The sequence below is a fragment of the Elaeis guineensis genome, chromosome 2 (assembly GCF_000442705.2).
Source record: "Elaeis guineensis isolate ETL-2024a chromosome 2, EG11, whole genome shotgun sequence".
Classification (NCBI taxonomy): domain Eukaryota; kingdom Viridiplantae; phylum Streptophyta; class Magnoliopsida; order Arecales; family Arecaceae; genus Elaeis; species Elaeis guineensis.
In genome coordinates, this window is record NC_025994.2 from 22,231,392 (window position 1) to 22,249,310 (window position 17,919).

At 35.6% G+C, this 17,919-nt stretch overlaps 1 pseudogene; it reads left to right on the top strand.

Moving 5' to 3' along the window:
* LOC140855247 (mediator of RNA polymerase II transcription subunit 15a-like) overlaps positions 1 to 17,330 on the top strand; it is a 31,635-nt pseudogene extending 14,305 nt beyond the window's left edge.
* The last annotated feature ends 589 nt before the right edge of the window (positions 17,331 to 17,919 follow it).

Below are 17,919 nucleotides of genomic sequence, written 5' to 3' on the forward strand. Positions count from 1 at the left end.
GGCTTAATTAGGCTCAATAAAATTCTAATCAAATCAGGAATTGACTAAGCCCAACCCCTGATCAGATCAGGGACCAAACCATCTTGGCGATTAGGTCAACACTTAACCTAATGGGTCAAACCCAACTGAATCCAATTCAATTGGACTTGATCCAAAAATAATTACTCATCAAATTGAGTTAATTAGTGATCAAATCACTAATTAAACCTCTTATAAATACTGAGTCCAAATTCAATGGATAATCGGCATCAGAGTCCATCGATATGAAATCCTAATCAAAAAATTCCAAACCAGTGGGACTCTTGACCCCAGTACCCAAAATATGTGGAACTCATGATCAGAGAATCCTAATTCTCGATCACAGAGTTTCAGACACGTAGGACTCAAAGTCCATGACATTAGGACTCTTCATCAGCCATCAGATCAGATAGGAACCTCTAATGTGTGTGACCCCGCAGGTTCGAACCTAAGTCGGTAGCACAGGAACCAATTTCTGTACTAATCGAAGTGACCATCTAGCAATGGTATCCAACATCCGGATAGGTCGAATAGTCGTAATCGCAACACTCAGAACCTATGTGAATATGATTACTGTATAATTCATCCCTTTTGATCCCTGTGTTTAGGATGACTCAGGGTAAACTGTCAACCCTGATTAGATCATCGAATCATGCTCAACTCAAACAGTCCTGTGATTCCTCACTAGGACTACCCTGACCAAGATTTTGCTAAATTAAAAACGACTGTACACAACCCTGAACTGGAGTGGTCAATCCCATCTTGACACACGCACGACAAGTCAAGTACTTGACTACACCCAGCATCCTTCCTCACTAAATTAGAAATTAGGTAGTCCAGTGCCTAAGTGCAGTAGTTGCTTGCAAGTCACCGTGGCGGTCTCAGATCGGAGGGACAGTTATACCCATATCCCATCGGAGCAAATCTTGACAACAGAAAAAGCTCCGGAGTCGGTCACGTTCAGTGCAGATGTACCCTTACATCTCACCTGTATGCCATACCAGTGTCTCCACACTCTTTGGTTAAGAGGACAACCAACCCATATGGCACACAATGACCTATACTTGATAAACATTGTTGTCCTTGGTAACAACGTATCATTTGGTCACGAACAGGTTTAAGGACTAAATGACAAATCCTCCTTTGTCGAGTTTAAATAGTCCTAAGGACTTCACCACAACACAGGAGTTCATTAGAAGATGAAACAATTTATGATAAAAAATATCAAAATAATTTTTATTTATTTATAATTCATATACTAATACAAAAAGGAGCACAACCGTCAACAGGCTGATGATTGGCTTTGGGACACTATTTCCAACAATCTTCCACTTGGCCTAAAGCTAATCGATGTAGTATCTAATACCCATCTTCAACTTGAGTCGGCCAGGTTCTTCTTCCCGTCGATCTTCTGAAGGTCGACGTCACCTCGATCTATGATTTTCGGATGAGATGGTAGCGACGCAGAATATGCTTCATCTGCTGGTGTACCTTTGGTTTCTTCACCTGAGCAATGGCTCCAGAGCTATCACAGTAGAGCAGAACTGGACCAACAAGGGAGGGTGCTACTCCGAGCTCGGTGATGAATTTTTCAGCCATACCACTTCTTTGGCAGCATCTGATGCAGCGACATACTCTGCCTCGCAAACTGAATCAGCCACTGTGTGCTGCTTGAAACTCTTCCACAGACAGCCCCACCATTAAGGGTAAAAATAAATCCCGACACACTCTTGCTATCATCGTGATCAACTGAAAATTAGAGTCTGTAAATCCTATAATCTCAAGTCTGATTCATCATAAACAAGCCACGGTCCTTAGTATTTCTTAAATACTTCAGGATGGTTTTAACAACCTTCCAGTGATTCTCCCTGGATCAGATTGGTATCTACTCACTACCCCTAGTGAGTATGCCACATCTGGTCGTGTACATGTCATGGCGTACATGATAGATCCCACTGCGAAGCATATGAAATTCTATCCATACGCTCTCTCTCTTGAGGTGTTGTCGGACAATCCCTCTTCGAGAGAGAAATTTCATGGCCTATCGGTAGATGCCTTTCTTGAAATTCTCCATGCTGAACCTCTTAGCATAGTATCAATGTACGTGGACTGGGATAAGCAAGCAACCTTTTAGATCTATCCCTATAGATCCTTATCCCTAGATGTAGGAAGCTTCTCCCAGATCCTTCATGGAGAACTGTAACGACAGCCAAATCTTTATTCCCTGTAATGCAGGGACATCATTCCCGATTAAGAAAATATCATCCACATACAATACAAGAAATACCACTACTGGACCATTAGCCCATTTATAAATGTAGGCTCTTCTCCGTTCTTAATGAAGCCATATGTTTTGATCTCCTATCAAAACGTATATTCCAACTCCGGGATGCTTGCTTAAGTCCATAAATGGATCTCTGTAGCCTGCACACCTTAGACTCATCTGTGGATGTGAACCCTTCAGTTGTATCATATACACCTCTTCGTCCAGCTCTCCGTTTAGGAAAGCTATCTTCATATCCATCTGCCAGATTTCATAGTCTAGATGGGCAGCCATCGCAAGCATAATCCGAATGGATTTGAGCATTGCACAGGAGAAAATATCTCGTCATAGTCTATACCATAATGTTGACGATATCCCTTGGCAACCAGATGGGCTTTATAGGTCTCCACTTTCGTCTGTGCCTCTCTTTTCTTGAAGACCCACTTACACCCTATGGGTTTTACTCCTTCGGGTGGGTCAACCAATGTCCACACATCGTTGACCTTCATGGACTCCATTTCGGATTTCATGGCCTCTAGCCATTTTCAGAGTCAGGTCTCTACATTGCATCCATGTAGGTGATCGGATCTCATCATTTTCATCAAGTTCGACAGGATCACCGTCCCGAACCAAGAAACCATAGTATCTATCCAGTTGACGTGGTACTCTACCAGATCGCCTTAAGGGTGCAGGAACAATGGGTTCCGGATCTGATCTAACCAAATCCGATTCAGGTTCAGCAACTTATGTCGTTTTTCCACCTGTCGAACTTCCTCAAGTTCGACCTTAGAGGCAACAGTCCCTTCACCAAGGAACTTTTTTCCAAAAAGATTGCCTTAAGGCTGACAAACACCTTTTGCTCATCAGCTAGGTAAAAATAATACCCTTTGGTCTCTTTTGGGTACCCTATGAAATAACACTTGTCAGACCTAAGTCCAAGCTTATCCGTAATTAAACGTTTAACATAAGTCGGACACCCCCAAACCCTAAGGTGCGAGAGTACTGGCTTACGTGCTATCCATATCTCATATGCATTTTGGTTACAGACTTACTCGAAACCCTATTTAGAAGGTAACAAGCCGATTCGAGGCATATCCCAGAGGAGATTGGCAGACCAGCAAACCCCATCATGGATCGAACCATGTCCAACAAGGTCCGATTCCTCCTTTCAGACACACCATTATGCTGTGGTGTTCCAAGAGGAGTCCACTGAGAGAGAATCCATTCTCCCCAAGATATGTCAGAAACTCATTGGAAAGGTATTCACCTCCTCGATCAAATCGAAGAGTTTTAATACACTTTTCAGTTTATTTTTCTACTTCATTTCGAAATAGTTTGAACATTTCAAATGACTCCAACTTATGCTTCATTAAGTAGACATACCCATACCTTGATAGGTCATCTGTGAAGGTTATGAAGTAGAAATATCCACCTCTTGCACTTGAGCTCATGGGTCCATATACATCAGAATGTATCAGACCCAAGAGTTCACTGGCTCGCTCACCTTTTCCAGTAAAAGGTGACTTGGTCATCTTCCAAGAAGACAGGACTCACAGGTTGGAAGTGATTCACAATCACCAACTTCAAGAATTTCTTCTTGACCCAACCTGTTTATCCTTTCTTATTGATATGACCTAGCCTACAGTGCCAAAGGTAGACTTCTGACATATTTTCCATTCTAGGGCTTTACCGAAGATTTGAACCACATTAACAGGCTGTGATAGTAAGTAAATTCTATTATTTAGTTGTCCAACAAACATTGTAACACCATTCAAAATGATATTGCAAATATTTTTTTTATTAAAAATTCATAACTGTACATGGCCAAAAGGCCTACAGAAATAATATTTATAAAAAACTTGGACAATAGTGACATTCACTCAGAATTACATTACGAGAATTGATTACAAGGTTCATGATTCCTAAAGCTAGAACTGAAACTTTGCTTCCATCTCCAACGTTCAGAACCTCTCGCCTTCATCAAATCTCCTACTGACCTGCAGACCCTGCATCGAATTACAGATATGATAAGGGCTCCCGGTATCCAATACCCAGGCAGTAGTATCACAAATGAAAAAGTTGCAAGGTGTTATCATATAATTACCTTGCTTCTTCTTCGGCCTGTTCGGGTCCAGGGTGGCAATGTATAGAGGACAGTTCCTCTTTTAGTGCCCCTGCTTCTTGCAAAAGAAGCACTCCGCCTGGCTCTGGTCGGGCTTGCGCTTCTTGGTCTGACCCTGTGCAGACGTCCCAGCATGCAGCTGCACCTTCTTGTTCTTCTTCTTCCCTTTCTTAAAGGGTCGACGTCCAGAAGAAGACCCTCCCACAATATTCACCGACTCCTTATGGAGCTGGTGGTCCTTCTCAAAGTTCTGCAGTAACCCAACAAGCCGTGGTAGTTCACTGCAGGCTTTGTCATCCGAAAATGAGTAAGGAAGGGGAGGAAGGATTGGGCAAAGAATTAAGGATCGCATCCTTAGCGAGCTGCTCGTGCAAGGGAAAGCCCAGTTTACTTAGGTGCTCAATCATTTCGATCATGTACAGTACATGATCGGTGACTGAGGCCCCATCCCTCATCCGAGCATTGAAAATGGCATAATTAGTTTTGTGCCTTTCAACGTCGTCAGGCGTGCCAAAAGAGTCGTTCAACATTTGAAGCATCTCCTGCAGCTGGCGTTCTCGAACCTACGGCTGAACTCATCATTCATTGTCGCCAGCATTATGCACCGAACGGTGGTGTGGTCGTTGAGCCACTTCTGGTAAGTATCTCGGACCGTCCCTCTAGCGTTCGGGGCTGGCTCCTCAGGTGCCGGATCCGTTACTACATAAAGGATCCGCTCATGCTCAAGGATGATTTTCAATTTTCGATACCAGCTATCGAAATTAGGTCCCATGAGCTTGTCATTATCTAATAATGACCGGAGCGATAGGGTAGTGGCCATAGCTGCATAAAGAAAATCAGACCTTTATTGTACATGAATTATTAATACTAAAGACTTGGACTTTAGTCTAAAGTTTCTCCCAGTATTTTTACGAACTGATAGCCTCAACCTCCAATTCGAGGAATTACTTTAATTCCTTAGTGGGTACTAGAATCCACACAGACTACACACGAGCCCAACTTTGGTTGGTCAACCCATGTGCATCTATGGGTAGGTTCATAACCAATTGTTTCTCTGAACAACTTCTAGTAATTAATTTTGCCCCAGAACCTAATCAGTAGGCTTTGGCCTCCACTGAAAAGATCTGGTTAGGTCCAACCATTAACATGATTAGATTTGGTGAATTGGACCAATAAATGATCAGGCCCGACTTTGGCCGGCCAACCTGACCACCATCAGAAAGACTCAACCAAATTATCATATTATGAATGATAATTCCATTAGTCAATAAGCACCAGGCCTTTGGGCCTCCAATGATTATTAAACTAATGGACTCATTATCACTCACTTAATGGGAGGCTATGACTTAGTTATCACTATAACTTAATCATTTTAGGGACCTAATAATTTTTGAGGATTTTTATGAAAGGATAGAAGAGAAGAAATTAACCAACTAATTTCAATCCTCCCACTGACTTCACCAAGTCAGATTAAAAAGATTTAATTAAAGCCGGCATTAGGAGCACCTAAATCAGTCACACTGATTTACCTAATGACATGGGTGAGCCCTAATCACCAAGTGATCTAATCAAAACCTAACTCACCAGGTTGGCCAGGTAAGTGAGATCAGTGGTGGGGATATGCCATTAACTCGTCAGAGATCGAATCAATGCGAGTAGCTCCCACTTAAGAATCACTGGTCAAACTGCCGAACTTACCTTAGACACCAACCAGTTCATTAGTTTTAATTTGATCAACTTAGTAAATAAGGTTCCACCACGTAGCCATGAATTAAGTCCATCTTGGTCTAGTTAAAGACATGGACCCATTCAACTACAACTATTGAAGTTGAGTCTAGAGTGTCCTTGACCTAATCTAATTCAACTTTTGATTAGATTTGATCAATTACTCTAATTTAGTCCATTTCTTTAAGCTAACCTCAGGTCTAACCCAATTATGGACCTAATCCATCTAACCCATTGACCCACAAGTTTATGCAATTGTCTTAGGTCTTAATTCACAATTCTAGACCTACTAGACAATACTTAATTCTTTTAATTAAGTATTTGAGCTGATGGGTCAGGGTTTGGTATTTCAAAAATAATTTTCAAATTTGAAAGATTTTATTTTTTGTTCACCAAATATGTTGACTCATTACACAAATAGATCAGCACATTTCATAAATAGCAATCCTATTGCTAATTACATAAAAAAAATAACTCAATCAAAATAAATCATGAATATTCCTTTCGCTACTTCATCTGCATGGGATATAATTGCATCGGCACCCCTACCGCATAGGAGACCCATCGAATGGGAAGAAGGGCCTTTAAACCCTACTTTTCTCCTATGACCGGACGGTCATGGCAACCAACCCAATTCGATTACTTGCTACTTGGATCACCAAGTCAGATTAAAAAGGATTTACCAAGTCAATTTCAATCCTCCCACTGACTTCACCAAGTCAGATTAAAAAGGATTTACTTAAAGCTGGCATTAGGAGCACCTAAATCAGTCAAACTATTTACCTAATGACATGGGTGAGCCCTAATCACCAAGTGATCTAATCAAAACTAATTCACCAGGTTGGTCAGGTAAGTGAGATCAGTGGTGGGGATAAGCCATTAACTCGTCAGAGATCAAATCACTGCGAGTAGCTCCACTTAAAAACCACTGGTCAAACTGCCAAACTTACCTTAGACACCAACCGGTTCATTAGTTTTAATTTGATCAACTTAGTAAATAGGGTTCCACCATAGCCATGAATTAAGTCCATCTTGATCTAGTTAAAGACATGGACCCATTCAACTACAACTATTGGAGTTGAGTCTAGAGTATCCTTGACCTAATCTAATTCAACTTTTGATTAGATTTGACCAATTACTCTAATTTAGTCCATTTCTTTAAGCTAACCTTAGGTCTAACCCAATTATGGACCTAATCCATCTAACCCATTGACCCACAAGTTTATGCAATTGTCTTAGATCTTAATTCATAATTCTAGACCTACTAGACAACACTTAATTCTTTTAATTAAGTATTTGGACTGATGGGTCAGGGTTTGCTTTTCGAAAATAATTTTAAATTTAAAAGTTTTATTTTTTGTTCACCAAATATGTTGACTCATTTCTCAAACAGATCAGCATATTTCATAAACAGCAATCCTATTGCTAATTACATAACAAAAAATAACTCAATCAAAATAAATCATGAATATTCTTTTAGATCTAATCTAACACATTCATGATAAATTTTAAATTGAACTTTTACAATTAAGTCTTTTCACTGTTTCATCTGCATGGGATATAATTACAGCGGCACCCTACCGCCATAGGAGAACCCCATCGAATGGGAGGAGAGGGCCTTTAAACCTACTTTTCTTCTATGACGGACGACCATGGCAACCAACCCAATTAGACTACTTGCTAATTGGATCAAGTATATCTAAATATACCAATTTCAAAATTTAAATTTAAATTTCAAATTTTAAATTTTAAATTTTGAATTTCAAATTCAAATTTCAAATTTCAAATTTTTGAATTTTAAATTTTGAATTTAAATTTTTGAATTTTGAATTTCGAACAACTTTCAAAATTCAAATTTTAAATTTTAAATTTCAAATTTTAAATTTAAACTTTTAGATTACAACTTAATCTACATGCAAATATATATATCATATTTTAGAACTTGCTCTAATACCATTTGAAGCAAAATTTGAGTGCAGGGGTAAAACGATAATTTCAAAACTTTTTCAAAATTATATTTTACAGTAAAATTATTAATTAATCTAATTAATTAATATATATAAATCCTACACAAGATCTAAATATGATATATATATAGCATGCATTTAAATTTGAAATTCAAACTTCTACAGTAAATATTTTACTGTTATGTGTTCAGAATACATTACCTTTGTGCGGTAGTCGATCACCGTAATCTGATCACCGTCGGAAGGGTCTGATCATTGCAATAGTCACACAGTGTGTCTGGCCTCTACGGATCATCCACACGAAGCTTTCGTCTGATCGGCTCCTCACGAATGCTAGTTCGTGGCTAACCCTTTTGACGGTCGATGTTGATCGAACTCCTTCGATCTTGATCTGCGACTCTTCAGACACTCCAGATCATCAGTAGAGGTGCTTGAGAGGTTGATGAATCTCTCCTGAGATTTGGTGGGCTCACGATACTCGTAGCTCACTTTCTCACTTTTCGAACCCTAGGCAGAAACCCCAGGGTATTCTCAGAAAAACCTGCGCCTCTTTCTGTTTCTTTTCTTTTCTCTTCTTTTTCTTTCTTTTCTCATGCATGAGACTTTTTTCAGCACCCTTTTTCTCTCTAATCAGATTAGCGCACAAAATAAAGGGTAGGCGTAGAGATTTGTTATCTATTCAAATTCAAACATCTTTTGAATTTGAATGGCCAACCAATCTCATCCTTATCCATTCAAAATGGCGCACAAAGAAGGGGCGTGGGATGGCTTCTGCATGGGAGAAAATTCATGAGAACTTATTTCTCGTGAATTCAAATGGGCGCATGTGAAGTGAGGTGGCGCAAGGAGATTAGTCAAGGTGGTTTGAAATCCAATTGAACCAACCTTATTTAAAATAGGTTAGACACAATTAGACTAAATTAAACCCAACACAATTAGCTTAATTAGGCTCAATAAAATCTTAATCAAATCAAGAATTGACTAAGCCCAACCCCTGATCAGATCAGGGACCAAACCATCTTGGCGATTAGGTCAACACTTAACCTAATCGGGTCAAACCAACTGAATCCAATTCAATTGGACTTGATCCAAAAATAATTACTCAATAAATTGAGTTAATTAATGATCAAATTACTAATTAAATCTCTCATAAATACTGAGTCCAAATCCGATGGGTAATCGGGCATCAGAGTCCATCGATATGAAACCCTGATCAAAAAATCCCAAACCAATGGGACTCTTGACCCCGGTACCCAAAATATGTGAACTCATGATCAGAGAATCTTGATTCTCGATCATAGAGTTTCAGACACATAGGACTCGAAGTCCATGAGCATTAGGACTCTTCATCAGCCATCAAATTAGATAGGAACCTCTAATGTGTGTGACCCCGCAGTTCGAACCTAAGCCGGTAGCACAGGAATCAATTCCTGTACTAATTGAAGTGACCATCTAGCAATGGTACCCAATTCGGATAGATCGAATATCACAATCGCAACACTCAGAACCTACGTGAATATGGTTACTGTATAATTCATCCCTTTTGACCCCTGTGTTTAGGAGACTCAGGGTTAAACTGTCAACCCTGATTAGATCATCCGAATCGTGCTCAACTCAAACAGTCCTGTGACTCCTCACTAGGACTATCCTGGTCAAGATTTTGCTAAATTGAAATACGACTGTACACAGCTCCTGAACTGGAGTGGTCAATCCCATCTTGACACACGCACCGACAAGTCAAGTACTTGACTACACCCAACATCCTTCCATCACTGAATTAGAAATTCAGGTAGTCCAATGCCTAAGTGCAGTGAGTTGCTTGCAAGTCACCGTGGCGGTCTCAGGTCAGAGGGACAGTTATACCCATATCCCATCGGAGCAAATTTGACAGCAGAAAAAGCTCCGGAGTCGGTCACGTTCAGTGCAGATGTACCCTTATATCTCACCTGTATACCATACCAGTGTCTCTACACTCCTTGGTTAAGAGGACAACCAACTCATATGGCACACAACGACCTATACTTGATAAACATTGTTGTCCTTGGTAACAACGTATCATTTGGTCGCGAACAGGTTTAAGGACTAAATGATAAATCCTCCTTTGTCGAGTCTAAATAGTCCTAAGGACTTCACCACAATATAGGAGTTCATTAGAAGATGAAATAATTTATGATAAAATATAAATAATTTTTATTTATTTATAATTCATATACTAATACAAGAAAGAGCACAACCGTCAACAGGCTGACGATTGACTTTGGGACACTATTTCCAACATTTATGACTTGCCATAGAAAAAATATGGTCATAGCTCATGGTTGATGAAAAGAATCTAAGAATGAAAGTAATTAAAATCTCAAAAGAAACTCAAATTTTTGAAAATAAATGAATTTAGCATGAACTATATTGTATAATTAAAATTGATTTCAAATTGATAAACTCTATATGCTTATTTTATAAGTGATTATTTATTTTAATATCTGTTGAAATCTATTTAAAGTGATCATTGATTACTGGGCTGTTTAGCTCATTATCTCTATTTTATTATGTTTATAGATGTTGAGAAATTAAAATGATACAAGATAAAAATGAAAGAGTGATTAGAAACAGAACCTTCGTAATTTTATTTTAGATTGAAAGTCTTATTGAATTTGATGTAAGATTTATTGAATATTATTGAATTTATTGAGATATTAAAGTTAAAATTTAGATTGTTATATTTTTATTTAAATTATTGACTAATTATTCTGCTGTTATTTTATGATAGCATGATAAGATGCCTTTCATGCTTATAGAGAGAGTTCCTTATGAGTATGCGATAGTTGCCATGATCTTCGAATCACAATCTTGGATCGGAGGTATGACAATTAAAGTGGTATCAGAACATTAGTGGATAAACTATGACATATAGAATCAAATATAGGACGAGTGTAAGTGGATAGACACTAGAGATATTATGGTGTAGATCTATGATGATTGTAGTATGAGGTATCTTTATGATTTTTAGTTAAATATTGTGATTATATATGAAAGGATCACAAGACATTATAATACATAGAGTTTAGAATATGATGAACAATCTATGAATCATGTTATGATTTACTAGATTTGATCTAAAATAATTGCATGAGGATTGATCATGAAAGTTTATTGTGTATTATAATTAATAATTTGATCATTAGTTGTTCAAGTGAATTGTAAGCTCAAATTTGACATGAGAGAATACTGTGATATTGCTCTTAATTTTGAAATTAATTATTCGGTGATAAGATGAAGATTTATACATAAAAATGTTACTTCAAGCTAGACTAAGAAATTTTTTTATGATATTTGATTGCAATATTCTTTGAAGTTTATGACAAAATGTTGATCATGTATGAAGCTTATATGTAGAAACAAAAATATATATTTGAAGAATATTGTAAAGAAGTTTATTTCATATTGAAAAAATTAATTATGGGATAGTTGAATATTCATTTGGGCGGAATCTTTAATTACCATCTTAGGATCTAAATGATAGATATTGCTTATGACTATTGAAGATTATATGATATATATGAAATTTTAATTCAAGGATTATGAATGTAAGCTGATCAAGATATCTTCTACCATCATGGATGAGGGTGCTAATAAAATCCTTAATTGCTGTCTTTAGATTGAGATAAAAGATCTAGTTATCTCTATTTGAGATTTTGGGACATCTATAAAATTGCAATAAATCTATTGTTAATTGAAGAAATTGATTTGATTTGAGATTGTCGAATATTCATTTGGTAGAATCTTGATTTGCCATCTTGGAATTAAGATAAAAGATTTTAGTTATATCTACTAGAGATTATGAGACGTAATGTAAAATTTTAATTTGAAAATTTTGAGATTATGAATTGATCTAAAGTTTTTTTATCATTGTTATTGAAGTCCTTAATAAATCTAATATTGAATGGAGAATATGACTTTAAGTGGCTTGCATGATTATTATGGAAGGTTTTTGATAAATGCTAAAAGTCTTAATAAAAGAAACATTACAAGAGATGAGTAAGTTAAATTTATCTAATGCGTTTGATGAAAGATCTTAGAACTTGATTGGATCGATTGAAAAAAATTATCTAATTATTTTTATTCACTAGATTTTGATATGAAATTGTTTAGATGAATTGATAAGAGAACCAAAATTTAATTTATATTGAATTACAATAACTACTTATATGATGGTTTTGATTATGTCGATTGACTCAAGGGTTAATTTGGATAGAGTTGTTTGATGCATATAAGGAACAACAATTAAAGTGTTCTCTTGAGTTACTTGAAATTTAAATTTTGAATATTTTTCTACATAGTAGTATTTGATTGAAAGTCATTAATGTATCCAAAGAATTTGATGGTCAAGATCAGAGTCTGCAGTGAAAGTGTGGTGGCTTGAATCATTTATAAGATGAAATTACGTTCTCTTAGTTTGAAAAAATTTATGACAAAATACTCAATTTAATTTTTTCCTTGTGGGATGATCTTATTGTCAAGAAAAAGAAAATGGCTTAAATTGTTAACTAAGTTGGATGTCTTGGTGTGATTTTCACTGGCAAGTTCTCCTATCATATATTGAGCTAACTTTTTAGCATCCCGAATCTTAGATAATTAGACAATTGGTTCTTGATCTTGAATTAAAATATTCAACAATAGATTTTCTTTCTTTTAGAATTGAAGTTTATACTTCTCTATATATTAGAAAGAAATTAAGCTTAATTATCGATCTTAAATTTTGATTTTAAATTTTCATTTATCCTCGAATGTTCATCTATTGAGAGTAAAGTTATTCATGATCTTGTGATAAATTGATTAAAACATGAGTTGTAGATATTTTTGGTAAGAAATCTGATATCCTTGTTTGAAATTAAGATATTGATTTTGAATTATCAGGAATAATAGTTTTGATTCTGATTTACATTTGTAGTATTGACTTTACCTTTATGAGTCGATTTAATGTTGAAATTATATTAAAAATTAAAATATCAAAAATTTCATGGATGAGATTAGAATGGTGAATCTCTAACTTATGAAAGCACGACTGAGAGAAAATACTTTTGATTCTTGACTGATTTGGATATCACTATATAATTCATGTTAGTATGTTCTCCTATCTTGTGTTGAGATAAGTTTTAATGGATGGATCTAAATTGTGGGCCATCGGTTCATGATCTTGAATAAGAAATATTTTGGTATAGATCTTTTTTCTCCAAAATATGAAGTTTGAACTCTTTTGACTAATATTATTCCTCTGCCTGATTAAAAAAAAAATTGAGGTTATCTATTGATATTGAAGATTGTTCTATGAGAGGTGGATTGGAGTTATTTGTAATTTAATCTTGTGATGAATCTATTAATTAAGAGTAGTTAATGTTTAGATAACGAAAATTGATATCCTTATTTATTAGAATAGAGACACTGATTTGATTATAAGAAATGAAGGATTTCGATTTAGATCAACTCTTGAGGTATTGACCTTTTCTTATAAAATGACTTAACGATGAAATTACTTCGAGAATTAGAATATTGAAGAGTTTGAGGATGAGATTAGAACTATGAATTCTAAGTAAGAAATTTTGAGGACTTGAGCAAGAAAAAAAAATTTGAGGACGAAATTTTTTTTTAGAGAGAAAGAATGTAATACCCCAATCCGGATTAAACCTATTGCATAAATTTTAAAGTAGTGGAAAAAAAAGAAGAACAAAAAAAAATGGCTGCACATGCTGGGTGGGAAGGATGCTGGACTCCTATTGGGAGTCTTTTTGGTGCGGTCTCTCGATGAAAATCGAAAGTCGGGGAGGACTCGGACTCCTCCTCTGGCACTCTATAAAAAGAGGATGAGCCTCCCTTCGAATCCTTGCAGCTTCGATCATTTCCTGTCGCCAGAGACTTGTGTTTGCCTTCTTCTTCTCTTGGAAAACTTTCATCGTGCTTGCAGGAAATCACCACCAAAGTCCATCAAAAATGAGGTAAGTCCCTTAAGAAATCTTCTCCTTGATTTTTTCATGAATTTTAGACTGAGATTTTTGTGATTTAGCTACCGATTGTTGTTGAAAAAATCGGATCTCAAAGTGCTCTATTTTTCCTTCCATGTTTGATTTGATTCTGACATCATCCATCACCGTTGTTCATCGATCGAAGATCTATGACCTTGCCACCATGGGCCTCACCTCCGGTCATCTTCCTTGGCAAGACTCCCTTGGAGTTGGCATGGGAGAAGGAGAGTTAAAATATCCCCTATTTCACCGCCAAATGGAAGAAGAAGGAAGACAGAGAAACAAAAGAAGAAAAAAAAAGAAAAGAGAGCTTTTCTCTCTCCTCTCTCCTCCCTCTCTCCTCTCTTTTTTTCTCCTACCTTCTCTCTCTACTTTCTCTCTCTATTTTCTCTCTCTAGTTTCTCTCTCTAAAATTTTCTCTCTAGATTATTTTTCTCTCTTAAGATTTTTTAGAATTATGAGATGAGTGATGATCAGTTTGAATGATTCTAATGAAAGCATTCTAATCCGTAGTCGTCGGACAGCATGCCAGTACCTTGATCAGACCATAAACCACTAGATTTGATCATCCATGATTTTATTTTGAATTATCTGTATATTGGTTTAACCATAACTTGATTAGATTATTTTGATTTCGATCAATCATGATGCTGGACTACATCACCTGATCAATTTAGATGATACCTCATGAATTCTCTCTCCTCTGACTTTCTCTCTCTACTTGATTTATGAACTCAATGAAAGAATCTTGATCCTATCATTTTGAAAATTTTATTTGATATGATAGCCAAATTTTGGACCGTCTATATCCTAATTAAATTTTGACTAGATGAAATAAGATAATCGGACCAATCTAGACTATAGGATGCAGGTATCCATCAATTCTATCTTTTTTAATTATTCATATCTTTTTAATCATTGAAATTAATCCTGTATAGGGTTGTAGATGTTTGATCATGGATATCGCGATATGATCTATGAACAAAAAATTTTGAAAGCAAAATTTTAAAATTATATGGATTTATTAGAATGCGTATGAGGTAAGTAATGTTTCACTTTTTCTACATTTATCGATACATTATAATATTTTTTTCTGACATAATTTGAAAAATAATACATGAATTTGATGAATGATATTTTATTATTAAAAAAAATATTATTTTGAAATGTTATGATGAAATATGATTGAATGCATTGATTTTATTATGTATTATATTGATTGATTTCGATACCATATGATTATGTATATTTCTATCGAATTAGAATAAGAAACATGAATTATAAAAAATTTTAATTCAAGAATGATATGGACTGACAATCTGACTATGTAAAGAACCCACCAATGAGAGCAAATACATTGATAATTGATTTATCCTGAGGGTTTATGTCACTAGCGAAACTAGCAACAAACCACCAGTGAGACCAGCAGTTCTGAAAGCTTTACTGCTAGATGATTCGTAACCCACCGTAAGATGATACGCGGTATTATAACCCTACCATAGAAAAAATATGGTCACGGTGCATGGTTGATGAAAAGAATTTAAGAATGAAAGAGATTAAAATCTCAAAAAAAAATCAAATTTTTGAAAAAAAAATGAATTTAGCATGAACTATATTGCATAATTGAAATTGATTTTGAATTAATAAACTCTATATGCTTATTTTTATAAATGATTATTTACTTTAATGTCTGATAAAATCTATTTAAAATAATCATTACTTATTGGGCTGTCTAGCTCATTACCTCCTATTTTATTATTTTTATAAATATTGAGAAATTAAGATGATACAAGATATGAATGAAAGAGTGATTAGAAGCAAAATCTCTCTACTTTTATTTTAGATTGAAAGTCTTATTGAATTTGATGTAAAGCCTATTGAACATTGTTGAATTTATTGAGATATTAAAGTTAGAATTTGAATTATTATATTTTTAATTTAAATTATTGATTAATTATTTCACTATTATTTTATGATAGCATGATAAGATGCCTTGCATGCTTGTAGGGAGAGTTCCTTATGAGTATACGGTGGTTGCCATGACCTTTGGCTCACAATCTTGGATCGAGGACATGATATGTGTAATATTAATTGGATCACATATTAAATTTTATATGTTTGGTAAAAGGCTTAGTTTAGAAAAACAATGATGGGCTATCCAAACCAAAGATCCATACTGTTGATCATAATCTATTCGATTAAGAATACCTAATAATAGTGCATATGTCTTGCATGAATAGATATACCAAAATTATGTGCTTTTTTTTTAATTTCTGCATTTTAGTTATCCATTCTCTTTCTTAGCTTTTTGTGAGTTTGCTTTTTCCAAGTTCTGGATTTTTGCCTTTACTTGAATTGTTCCAAAAGGCTGAACTTGTCATTATGCATGGAATTTCCTCATTCAATTGACTCCACCAGGAGTCATAGGTATTGGGCATTTATGGGCAATTTGTGTATTGAGAGTTCTATTGTCAATATTGGTCGGAGGTGTGATACCTCTCTGTTTATAAATAACAAGAAAAAATGGACAAGAAGATTTTGAAGGGTTGAAAATTTTAGTAGTGAAAGAGGAATTCCAGATGTTTCTGATAATATCATAAATCAGTACACATCATTTCTGGATGGAATTATGCATAGTTACCAGTGTTGAATATCTTGTAGATAATGCTTTATTATAGCCACCCCCCTGGGAGCTGGTCAGGGCATCAAAAATCTCAACATTACTGAATGGATACATCTGACTGCAAGTAAACCATGCTCTACTGGAAGAAGAGATTAGGGAGATAAATCAGCAGCTCATTATTACAATAGTCAACATAAGTGAAGAGGATGCTGATTCAGTTGCTGCTGCATCTGATGGAGAAGGAACAGTCATCAAATGTTCTTTCGCTGCGCAGTGGCTTTCAGTCCAAGTTTGAAGTCACAATTCGCTTCATTACATATGGTAACTCTGATGGGGATAGAGTTACATATGTGCTTCTAACATATATTACTTAGCATAAATTTGCTATATGCAGAGTCCGATTTTGCCTCTGAGGTTGTTCATCCCTGCAAACTATCCTAAGTGTTCCCCTGTTCTCTTAGACAAGCTTCCAGATGAATCAAGGAGGGATGTAAAAAATTACATTGATGTGCTTATTTGTCAAGGCAATCCTGTTCTCTTGCCACCACAAAACACATCATTGAGGCTATGGAGAAATAAGGCTGTCTTCTTATAATTCTGATAAGCATGATATACATCAAGGTGGGTGATCATATTCATCATCATTGATCGTCCAAGGAAGTAATGCAGTTTGAGTAACGTTAAAAATAAAGCTACCCATTAACCATCAATTTTTTTATGGAAACATCAATGATCCAACCATTATGAGAGAACAAGACTAGACGTGACAAAAGTGGAAAATACATTTGCAGCTGCTACTTGGATGCACTATATTTGCATAATTTGTCTATCATTCGCTTGATGGCAAATGCAGCCTCAACCTGAGATGTAATTGTTCCTTTTTTTTTCTCCATCTTCCGTTTTCCCCATTCTTCAAGAGCTAAATGTTCATAGCATGCTTTTAGACAGTTGCAGATTACTACGATGATCGGATATACATTGATTACATTCACAATGAAGTGCTTTTAATATCTAATACATTGATAGAAGGTTGCCTGTTGATTGATAATACGTTTACTACTATGTTTTATACGGACGATTATTTTATAAGAAGATACATAATATATTCTATGATTTATTGAGAATTAATTTTTTCAAATATGGATCCCATGCCAATTTTTTAATTTGCAAGCCGAGATAAATTT